Source organism: Manis javanica, chromosome 1 (genome assembly GCF_040802235.1).
Source record: "Manis javanica isolate MJ-LG chromosome 1, MJ_LKY, whole genome shotgun sequence".
NCBI classification, from domain to species: Eukaryota; Metazoa; Chordata; class Mammalia; order Pholidota; family Manidae; genus Manis; species Manis javanica.
In genome coordinates, this window is record NC_133156.1 from 192,839,001 (window position 1) to 192,851,427 (window position 12,427).

A 12,427-nucleotide genomic window follows, 5' to 3' on the forward strand; every position below is an offset into this window, starting at 1 on the left:
AATCAGAGCCACAGTTCCCATCACTATTATTCCTATTTAATGAGAATCTCCTCTGTTTTTTTCTTTATTTTGAAGTAAAAAGGGAAATCATCAGAATTTTTATTTTTAAATATACCATACGCCTTTTGTAGAAGTAAAGAAAATGCATGGATTACCAAGTCTAGGTGTCAAGATCCCCTATTTATTCATTTTACTGGCGTCTCATTAAATATCCAATAGTCAGTCATTCAGAGCTGTCCCTCAGGACAGAACTGCTCATTCACTGGACTATCTTTACAGTTGTTGCCTCATCAGATGAGCAGGTGTGGGGAACGTCCATCTACTGTGTAGTATCCCCAGAGTGACCCCCTAAACTGGGCAGAGAGTTTTCTCCATGGATGCCACCTCTTCATCACCCACTCAAACATGCCCTGGCACAGTCGGATCCCAGCGTCCTCAGACCCTGAGGCAGTGCTACAGCCAACGGCCCACATCTCCGACTCTCCGTGGCCGGGCTCCACTAGACTTTCAGACCAATTGGTGCATTCTTTGCTTTCTGATCCTTACTTATTCGATGGCTGGTCGCTTCATCCATATCTGTGCAGAGGTGCTCACAGAAACCTCTCACCATACATTGTTCTTCCACCAGAGCCAAGCATGGAAGTGGATTCAGTGACAAGTTGTTCACAATAATTTGATATTTCAGGCCTTTCTGTGCTTTGCATTGGGCAAGATTCTGTGGTATTTCTGCATCAGAATTTGGTCTAATACTGCCACTATTCACACATCCCTTAGGCCTTATTCAGAATAAATCCTCTACTCTTGAAAATAAAGTCTTGCATTTATACCCTTTGTTGCCCAAAATGAAGAGATTGTTATATTGATTTTTACTTAAGATTCCCTTGGAGCCAGGAAAAGGAACTTGGCATCTTCCCAAGCGTAAGGGTTTTAATGCATAGGCAAAGGTGAGGGACAGAGGTTGGTGATTCCAAATAAAGAAGAATCTAGCTCATGTCCTTGTGTCCTGAGCAGGCCTGATGAGAGGGCTGCCTGTGAAGAGTGGCTGCCGGAGAGGGAGGGGCCTCGGCCAAGGCAGCCGGGCAGACTGATTTTCTGAGTCAGCAGACCAGGCACAGCTGGGGCCTGAGAGGATTTGGGAAACTGGTGCTGTCAAGTCCAGAGATTGATATGAGAATGACCATGGAAGGCAAAGGGAGAGAGTCAAGAACATGGTGGGTTTGGGTGGGAGACATGGTTCAAGAGAGAAGTTCCGAACTAAGACAGCTTGGTGAGTGCAGAAGAGAGAATTCCCATTTCCCAGAAATACTGCCCAATGGCATTGTAAGAATGGTCAGGGAAGCTTAAGGGATTTTCAAAAGGTGTGGCAGGAAAATGGAGGATAAAACTAAGTCAGTTGAATAAAGCTGTGTAGTGTACTGAGATCTCCAGTAGGAAATAAATATAAACTTAGTCTGAAGAGAAAGGACAGAATCAGAATACTCTTTTCACAGATTTGAAATCATTCATGTTCTAATATTTTAATCTAGCATTTGTTCGTACCTCACAATTCATGGCATTTTGGATTTAGTAAAATATGGACTAGCATGCAAGGCATAAGGCGCAAGAAAGAGAAGAATCTCTGGCTACCAACAGTCCCTAAGGGCCGCGAGGGGCAGACGTGTGCTTTCTGTTGCTTGTTAAGTGGGAGTGTTGTGAACGGGGCCCCTCTGCCTATCACTATCATTTTTCAAATGAAGCCTTTGGAATGGCGCACTCACGCGCTGGAGCTCAGCTTCCTCTTTTTGACATCGCTGCATGCTCCTTCTCTTTTTCCCACTCTGACTAGAGAAAAGCAGATACGGTGAGAGGTTAGGTTAAGCATCAGCCCCTTGGAGAGGCCTTCCCACTGAACACACAGCCATGCCCCCGTTCACTTTCTATCACATAATTCTCTTTTCTTCTCATCATAACACTTATGCTTTTCTGATAGTTTCTTATTAATTCATTGATTAATTTTGCTGTGGTATACCTTCTGTGTTAGAATGTAAGCTCAATGAGCATTAAGGCTTGGATCACTAAAATGTTCTCTGTGCTTAGAACAGTTCCTGGCACATAGCTGGCTCTTAGGAAACGTGTGGAATGAGCAAATGAAGATATGACCTTGAAACGAGTTGAACTCTTTCCCTGGAGAGTTAGTGCTCCTTGGAGTAAAAGTAATGAACATGATATCCAACTAATGTGTTTTAGGGTGTTCTGTGGGTTCCTCTACATTTCCCATATATCTTTTAATGAAATAAAAAACTTTCTAACTAATGTGATTCTGGGTCTGTAAGACAGCAACGCCTAAAATATAGCCTAAGATTTTCTAGAATCTCAAATTAAAGCCTTCCTATCTCCCTGTCTGGGCTTATGCATGCTGATCCAGCTTCAAATCACCCAGCAGCTATTACTCACCGTAAGGTTAAAAAGCAAGAAAACTACCTCTCTTCTTGCAAGCAGACATTCATGGGAAGTTTTGGCTTCATTATGTGGGTGTGATGTTAGTGATCCATATTTATAGATTATAAAATATCACCCACTAATTTAAAATAGATTTATCATTAATTTTACACTAGTAGTTATAATTAATAGGTTGTCACTTCAACAAATTCAAACTGACTGAAAATGCTATCAAAATAAATTCCCTTACCTCCACATACAGACAGCTCTCAAAGTAGCTCACTTACTGCCTAGAGATGGAGATCATGCTGGAGAAATTGTGAAAATGGACGTGAGTTACGGAACTAACTCTTAGCGTAACCTACATTAATTCCTTGAATGAGCATTACTCTCAGAATGAAATTAACCTCTTTGATTTTTAGCAGATCAGCTCCCATTATGTCCTCATTCCAAGTTAAAAGCAAAAATAAAAACAAAACCTGTTAACATATTGAGTGTGTGTGATGCAGAGTCATCCAGGAATCATTAAGGAATATCTCTTACTAAATTTAAAAGCAATTGGGAAGGCAGGTATAGATAAGGAGAATCACCCTTACTTGATCATATTAGGGCCACCTTGGTGCTGCAGGGCAAGAGTAGTCTAGATGGTCATGGTCATCTCTAATGTGATGGTTCAAGGGTGAGGCTCGCTACAGTTAAATAGTATTTGTCATTCCTTCATTCTGAAACCTTTGTCCTTCCTTATTCTACTTAGTGAGTGAACCTGTCTACCCTGTAATGACCCAGGGCTCCTTCACTCACCAAGCATTCACTGATCATCTACTTCACGGCAGGTGCTGGGCTGGGTTCTGAGGATACTGAGAGTGATACCCTGATATTTCCCTTCAAACTGCTCAGGCATGTCTCTAACTTCCCTGACAGTATTACTGCAGTGTATAAGTGACACTGGGTGTCTGAGTCACATGTGGAAAAGGAGTCATCATATGTCTGGAACATGTCTTATTTTCAGGCTATTCAGAAGTGAGGTACAGACCCAACTACCAAATGACTGACTAGCGTTTCCCTTTGGATCTAAATGTTTCATCTTGAATAGACATGACCATGGGGCTGGGTCATTCCTTGGCTACTTTTTGATTTGCTTAGCTCTGTAGCCATACAGTGTATCTGTCATTTGCTCCCTTTTACCTAGGAGAAACCTGAGGTTTAGAGAGCTTGCATTAAATTCCGGTGGCTGCTGTAACAAATTATCACAAACTGGGTGGCTTGAAACAAGAGAAACTTAATCTCTCACACAAAGTGACATTCGCAGGTTCCAGGGGTTTGCTATGCATATCTGCTGGGGAGCCATTTTTCAGCATACCGTGGAAGTTAAGCCTTTGTACAGAGTTAAGCTGCAGCTGGCAGAGATGGGGTGTGAACATAGACAATCAAGTCAGGCTTTAGAGTCCAGTCTCTGAAACCTCTGCTCTGACTGTGTAGGATACATGGGATCACTGAGTGATGATGAAGGCTTTGGTGCAACTATGGAAGCAGTTTGAAATAAGAAATCTAGCATGAAGAACTAGGATGTAGGTTTTACTGATTGAAGTGTTTTATTACTGTCTTCCTCCTGATTCATTCAATAAGGTTCAACCAGTATTTACATTGTTCCAAGCTATTCCAGGCTCTGTGCTGGCACAGAGACTTAATGTTCAACAAAAACATCCACCATTCCTGCACTTCTAGGCTCACCCTGTAGTGGGTGGACAGAGGTGGATGTTAAGTAACACATGAATGAGTGTATAATCACAAACTGAGAGGGAGAGGGAAGACATAGAGCAAGGAAAGCTGGCCCAGGCTGTGTGCAGACAGGTTTTAAGCTGAGTAGGGCATTAGCTAGGTAAAGGAGAAAGGCAGCAGGAAAAACATTCCGAAGAGGGAATGGCATATATAAAGGTCCTGGGGTAAGAGAAATCATCAGCTTTTTTGAAATCGAAATAAGGCTGGAGCACAGAGTGAGGCAGCTTTGTCAATACGAACATTTGTTTTTAGGCATCCTACTTGGCACAGAGTAAGACCCGATGGATTCTCTATGTTGGTGAGCTCTTTGAGAGAGAGTGTGTCAGTCATCTCTGCATGCTCTGGCCCAGGATGGTGTGTGGTACAGAGTTCATGCTCAATGCTAAGCTTGTTGGCTGACAATGAGTAAATGAATGTACAAATTAGCCTTGAACTTGCCTATGCAGGTGTTTGACAAAGCAGGTGAAATAGCCAGAGTCCTCTTCCAAACTGGGGGGTCGTAGTGTAGCCAAGTATATTCTGGCCATTTGTTACACCCACATTATTGTCCCGTGTGAACAAAGGGTTGGTGAGGGAGCCAAGAGTCAAAGCCTTTTTGCATATAGTTGTGAAAAAATGTGGGAAGCCCACTGGCCTGAGGAGAGAAAGCTGAGATCATAGAAGCCAAACCAGCTTCCTCCACCCTCTCCTTGCACAAGTGTACCCCGGCCCGGATGTGGCCGATTCATCCTGAGGCTAGAGCAGCAACACCTTACTCATTCCTCTAGCTCGTTTGAGGGGGAAGAGAATGGGAGGTTTTTCTGCAAGCTGACCTTTATCTGTTGGTCCACTGTGAGGGCACAGCGCCAGGAAAGAGCCAGCTTTGGGTTTAAAAAAAAAGGGACAGGCCGTGAGGAAGTTTTCCCATCATCTGTGCTGAGGATGTGACCTCCCTGTTCAGTATACATCTCCTGGGCTACCTCTTGTCAGAAAAAATATTTGTGGTATACATAGTTTTTGTAAACACTCATTTAGCTTTATCTGAGAGGGAACAAATTTCATTTCTATGCAAAACCCACTCGAAAGGATAAGGTCTCAGAGATTGCCTCGGAACCCATGTATTGAGAGTTCTCCTTGGCGTGGAACCTGCTGATTGTTTCAGCCACACAAATGCCGCAAATGTGGGGGTCCGGCCACAGCGATCTCATAGGCCGGGGTGGTGGCTCTTAGAGGCCCGTGTCTGTGACTGCCACTGTTCTAGACGGGAAGCCCTCCAGCTGACAAGTTGTGCCCCAGACTCTGCCAACATACATGGGATGTCAGCTCCATATATTAGAATGATATTTTAAATTTACTCTTACAATAGAAATTCTAGGCTGACCCACTAGTCTCCTACTTCTAGACTACCTTCCATTCTGTCCTTGCTGTCTTTCCTCCTCCTCTCTTCTTTCTTGTCTTGTTATTTCTTTATTGTTGAGATGGCATGAGATACTGAGAACGGACAGCACCGGGGAGTGCCCCGACGAGCTCTGGTACTGAGCAGTCGAGTGGCCCGGCCCGGCCGCCGCGCCTCCTTGCTCTTCAGCCTGCTCCTCTGTGAGCTGGAGGGCCGGGCTCTCCGAGGGCCCTGCCAATCTCCCTGGCCTTGCTTGCTTCTTTCTCCCCAGTCTTTCTCATTCTCTCTTCTGGTCATGTTCTTCACTTCCATTCCTCTCCTCCTGTCTTTCTCCTCTCTTCCTTGCTCTTGGGATCACAAGCAAGATTTGGTGTTTATCCTCTTTGGAGAATGATGGACAGATTTTTAAAGCCTCAACTGATAAGTTACTGGCCATAATTACAAGGCATTCCACTACTTCGATAAGGACAATCAGCGCCATGATATCCCAGGCTGGGGAGAAGCTGTGGACTGCCAAAATGATAGAAAAAGGAATTCCTCTGAGAGGGGTGGCTGGATGGCATCTCTCTCCCTTCACATACCTGTGCCCTTATTTATTTTCCTCACATCAAGGGCATGGTCCCTATGGCCCCTTCTCAGAGGGAGGCCAAGAGATTCCCCATCTGTGCCCCTTCCCAAGGCTCCAGCTTTTCTCCCCAACAGCAGGCAACATTGAATAAACTCACAGGAGACCCTCCTCCTCCTTTCTTCTGCTCCCCCAGACATACCTTCTTTCCATTTTATTTTTCAGAGACAAGACTACCTTAGAACATGGCTTCTTCCAAGAGCATTTGGCAGTTTTCTTCCAAGCCTGAGGGGAGACTGAGAAGTGGTTTCTTCTTTTTCCTAATGCAGGTATTAAGCTGACTTAATATTCACTCACTTTGAAAAATCCCACTTCACAAAAACATTTTTTAACATGAGCCAAAGTGTTTCTCCTTAATTCAGCACAATTGCGCCTGGTTTATAACCATTGATGTTAAATGATTTCCCGTTTAATATCAATTGGAAATGGCTGATTTCCTACCCCAAACAGTACTTAATGTCAATTATGGCAGGCAGGGCAGAGCTGTTTTTCAATTAACTACACCACTCCATTTTGTTTGCTGGCGAGTGGTGCAAAATACATGCACACAGAGCCACCTTGTGAAACACTGACACAGAGGGACTGCGTATTGATTTTGTTCCCTGTTCCTGACCCTTGGTTTGGGAGACTGTGGTGGTGTAGGGAGTGGAGAGCTTACCTTTTCCCTTTTATGGTTTCATGGTTTAATGAGAACCTACCTTTTCATCAGAGAAATCTCTGGTGTGGTGATGATCTGTACTTGTTGGGGAAAGTACAACACATAGTTATAAACAGTCTTGCTAGAACAGAAGTCACAAAGATGTGGAAGGGGGTATGGATTCATAAAGAGGATATGACTATCATGTGGATTCTCTAGTAATTTCAGGGTCTGGGTAGTTACAGCATAAGGCTGAGAATGGCAGCTAACTTTTATCGAATACCTACTGTGGGCCAGCAGTGTTGTTACTTTGAATCTTCTCAATAACCTTGTTATAGTGTATGACTGTTTCATAGATGTCCATATTGTCAGCTCACAGCATTGTCTAATGCCACTGAGCTGCTCTATTGGAAGCTAGAGTTCAAATCCAGATGTCTGATTCTGTCATGGACCAGCCTTTGGTTCCACTGAAACCTAGTTCCAATGAAACCTAGTTGAGAATACCCCCAGTGCATAATCCCTAGGGTGATGTTCCTCAGGACACTGGAGAGAGTCCCAGAGGGGAATGGGACCCAGTGGTTTCTCTTTCCCTTGGTCTAGGATCCAGAGCTCTCCACAGTCTTTTCTCATGTTGTTTTGTGTTTTTCTACCTCTCTCAGTGTGGAAGCCTTTCCTCACACTTCTGCTCATGCTAATTCCACGCCTTTCAAAGGAGTAGCTTGAGTTGTCCATGAAATGTTTCCTGACTGCTTTGTCCACCTTGGGCACTCTCCTCTGTACTTCCTGCACTCTTCTCAAAGATCCTTGGCTAACATTTCCATGCATGGCTGTAGAAAACTTTCTCAAGAGCAGAAACCATGCCAGAAAGAAATTCAAGTGAGGGGGCTAATAAGTTTGAGCTGAAATCCAGTTTTATCATTCTCTCCCTCCTTTCTGCATTCAACAAAGATTTATTAAGTGCCTACTATGTGCCAGCCATTATGTTGGGGGATGTTGATGCCAAGGAGCCTACACCAGTGGAGGGAACTATGAAGGGAGAGCTTCAGTGAAAATATAATAGGTACTATGGGATGGCCCCAGACAGAAGCACTTCTCAGTGGGATAGGTAGAAGAAACAGAGAAGTTTCTCTGGAGTGGGCATCTGAATTGAGTTTTGAGGAGGTGGCTAAGGAATAGCAGCTAGGGATCAGAGGGGGATGGAAACCTGAGGGAATGGTTCATCACAGGAGTTAGCAGCTACATGGGCTGAGATAATGCTACACTAGAACCTGGCAGGTTATTGAAACTTGAGGCTCAATCCTTCATCTACACCTTCATCATAACAATCAGTAATAGCATCATTACTTAGTGCTTACTCTGAACCTTGCATTGCTTAAAGTTCTTTACTTGTTTTAAGTCACTGAATCTTCATAATGATTTTATATGCTTAACATTGCTGTTATGCCCACTTTACAGATAAGTAAGATGAGTCACAAAGAGTTTATCTTGTCCAAAGTCACCAAGCTAGTAAGTGGCAGGGCTGGAATTCAGACCTGGGGGTCTAGCTCCTGAGGCCAACCTCTTAGCCATTAATCTGTATGTACCAATTAAACTTGCACCTACAAATTGCACAGTGCAGTGTCTAAATAAATAATCATTATTAATTATTGCCTTGATTTCTTTACTTGCACTTAAAGAAAAACCCTTCTTTTTGGAAAGTTTTGTTCTTTCCTCTTTGGGACACCATTTTCTTTGGCATAGGGCTATGCTAGCTACGTGGTGATCCCCTCCACTTGGGGACCATTTCAATTCTATGTAGACAGAGAGCACATGAAACAAAACAAAACTGAGTGAATGTTTATACACGTGAAGATTGACAGCAGAGTAGGAAATAATGAAGCTGCTTGTTTCTAAGGTTTATTAGGTATCAGAATACAGATAATTTCTTATCTCTGGGTATTGCCAAGTAAGTAGATGACTCTTTTCTTGGCTACTTCTCCTAAGATGGTTTGGGAACATGCCTTCTCAGGGGTGTCTCCTTGAGCTCTCAGATTACTGGATAACCTACATTTTTGGGCTGGCTTGAATGTCAGGCTTGCTAATATAAGTTTTTCATACTGACCAGTTTATTTGGAGGAAATGATAGATACCATGTATGGGCTGATACCATTGGTTGAAAAATACAGTATATTATCTAATTATCACTCTGAGCAGCACATGAAGATGTACGTTTTACTTTTTCCCCTTCCTGTGTCATGCACTGACCTATGTGAGACTTTCTGTTTATCACTCATGTGTCTGAGATATTCAGGTTTGTGTAAAAATCTATGGGACTATTTAGTAGGCCCATTTATTAAGAATTTGGATTTTCTTTGAAATTCTTAAAGTAGTATTTTTTTTAAAAAAACCTTAGGTAATTAAAGTCATACACAGCTGCCACTCATTAAAATTTTACTATATGTTTTTAAGTTTAGGATTAACTTTAAACATTAAAAGGGAAGGAGAATGAAAGAGAATGGACATCGGGAGGGGGCAGGACTCAAGAGCCCTTTACTGAGCTAGCATCATTATTTTCAAAAATGGTACCAGTGACAACATATGTTGTAATTTCTAGCCTGGGCAAGGAGAGTTTTGCTATTGGACGTTATATAGTATTTATAGACAGTATTTCATTGATCCTTGTAGTATTGCAGAATATCATGAGAGAAAATATCTCAGTTCAGACTGGCTCTGAACTGATGTTGATGCATGGAAATTAGACTCCAGATTTCTTTTCTTGGCACATCTTGCCCCAGCAGTTGTCGTAGGCCTTGCCTACAAGCTTCCTTCTCTAAGGCAGGGTTTTCAAAATTGTGAAGAATGGACATGGAGGTTTATGAAGAAATGAGAAGTTTACAAAGAATGCCTGCTAGGTGTCTGGTACTGCGCAAGGCAGATTTGAAGCATTCTTTATTCCTCAGAGGAAGTCCAGTTCTGTACACCTGATGGACCTGCCCCTTTGGCACAGCCTTTACAGTAATAGGTGGTGGTAATGCCAGAGAATCCTAGGCCTTGCCAAACAGAAACAGCTTATTTGGCATGATCTGGGGCATATGGTCCACATTATTCTATCCATGCCACGGGTACATGGAAACATAGCCGGAAGGTCCCTGGGCAGAAATTGTTGACATTTGGTTCAGGTCTCTCCTTGGTGCCTTAAATCCCTCACCTCCACAGTATCTAATCCAACTGCTAATTAAGAGAAAAATGGAGACAGCAGATGAGAAGTGTGACTTTTTTTTTCTTTCAAGGCGATTTAAACCTTTGGAAGGTACACAAATGTAGAACTATTATTCAAGTTAATTTACAATCCTTTCCCATCCACTGCAAGGAATTTATGAACCTGGAAGAGCTGGAAGTCCCTTAGCAAAGTAAACAAATTGTAACTCAGGGTTGCATACTTCCAAGGATCCTCTATCAGCAGATTTTATTTCCACACCAGAGGTGAGAAGATAATTTGGGAGCAGTACTTTGTCTCATAGGGAGCAGCCATGAACCTGCCTGCATAGTGTAGGAAGTGAGGGTACTGGGCAGCTGTCTGTGGGTTAACATAGCAGCTGACATTGTCCTAGTGACAATGACAATTAGCTGTCATTTATTGAGCTGTTGCCATGAGTCAGGTACTGTCCTTTGCGTTTCATTCTTGCCATAAGCCTTTGAAATAGGCACTGTTATTATCTATCTACAATTTACAGATGAGAAAACTGAGGCTTTTAGAATTTTTTCCTCTAGAAATGAAGAATGTTTCTAATTCTATATAGTTGTGTTAACACAATTTATATGCACAATTTATCTACAGATGGGGCATTAACTGTGCAGAGTATGGACTCTGTGGGGGGTGGAACTGGTAGTGTTTTCTTTTTAGAAAGGGGGAGGTTTCTTGTTACTCTTCTGCATCCCTGTCTTCCCCTTTCACAGCAGACAACAAGCATTGGACTGGGAGTTGCGAGGCCTGCCTTCCAGTCCTAACCCCAAAAGGTGCTGGTCATGTGACCTTGGTCTAATCCACTCCCCTCTTCTGGCATCAGTTTTCTTATTCATAAAATGAGGAGGGCAACATTCAGAGCTGACATCTGGGACCTGTGCCTCTAAGGAGTCTAGGATTCTATGAACTAGGGTAATGGATCTGCCTTTCAACCCCTCCCTCATCTACCCTTTAGTGTGGGACAGTCAAGCTTCCCTTGGATGTATGAAAAGAAAGAAAGTTGCTTTTTTACTGTGCTTGTATACCAGACGACCTTGATGTGATGGACTACGGGATGTGGTGACACTGCACACTCACGACTATTCAACACTTTGCCTGAAAGGGAGGAAGCAATGGATTTATTGACTTGCAACTTTGACTCGGGCCTGTATATTGGGCCTGTTATTATGTGGAATGATTAGGCTGCAGTGGCAGGGACAAGTTAACTAGAACAACAAAAGACCTCCTTAACCTTTACCTGGACACAAGGCCATTCATAATGACTTGCGTGGTTTGGAAAACCAAGTCTTTCCTGGAGCACTCAATACTTTTGCAGCCCCTGCAAATGAGCAGGAAAGGGGAAGATGAATGGGTGAAGGAGATGAAATGTAATCCAATTCTGCATGGTTCTGTTTAGAATGCTGAGCTCAGGTCTGTGTCAAAAAACAGCAATGGCTTAGAGATCATCATGATTTTCTTTGGCTTGAAAAAGGAATTTGAAACCAGATACAGGGGTTTCTCACTAAGAAAACTTCTATTTGTTATCCACTAGAGCAAATTATGCTGTTTCTGAAAGATAGTTTCCCTCTTGAAGGAACCATGTGCCTTCTATTAATGTGAAAGGAACTGGATTCATGGGGTTTTCACACACACACACACACACACACACACACACACACTCACACTCACTCACACACCACACTGCACCATGCCACACACACACCCAGTAACAAACACAGGGTCTCCTTGAAAAGCTAAAGTAGCTGTAATCATCTCAGGCTTCTCTCAGTTATGAAAGACACTTTGCTCTCTAGCCTGATGAGCCATATTTTTGTGGAATGGCTGTGACATTAACCATTTCAAAATCTTGGATAGGATGAGTCTTTTCAGAACCTTTCCCTAAATATTTGTAAGTTTTAATGGTGCTGGATATGACATAAGAAATAGAAAATCACAGAGTATTACAGTTAGAGGAGACATTACTGATCATCTAACCCAAGGGAAAACAAACTTTTTCTTTAAAGGGCCAGCTGGCAAATATTTAGGCTTTATGGCCAGTAGGCCTTTGTCACAAATATTCAACTCTGCTGTTATAGCAGGAAAGCAGCCATGGACAATATGTAAACTAGTGAGTGTGGCTTTGTTCTATAAAACTCTATGTATAAAATATAGCCAGATTTGGCCCACAGGCCCCTGATCTAACCTATTGATCACGTGGTGGAGATTGAAGCCCAGAGAAGTGAGGAGGCTCGTTCAGGGCCAGCCCAGCCAACCAGCCTCAGAGCTAGGACTGGAGACTCATGCAGTGGGAAACAGATGCTGAATTCCAGGATCCCCGGTCTGGAGACTTTTCTCCAATAGCATGGTCTTAGTCCACTTGAACTCATTTGT

The 12,427-nt window shown here is 42.9% G+C and overlaps 1 long non-coding RNA gene across 1 annotated transcript in view; it reads left to right on the forward strand.

Annotated features, from left to right (window-relative positions):
- Positions 1 to 12,427, forward strand: part of LOC140843422 (uncharacterized) — a 529,360-nt gene that overhangs the window by 223,496 nt on the left and 293,437 nt on the right. The window contains exon 4 of the long non-coding RNA XR_012121167.1: positions 6,363 to 6,466. This is a non-coding gene — a long non-coding RNA (uncharacterized lncRNA). The remainder of the gene's footprint in view (positions 1 to 6,362; positions 6,467 to 12,427) is intronic.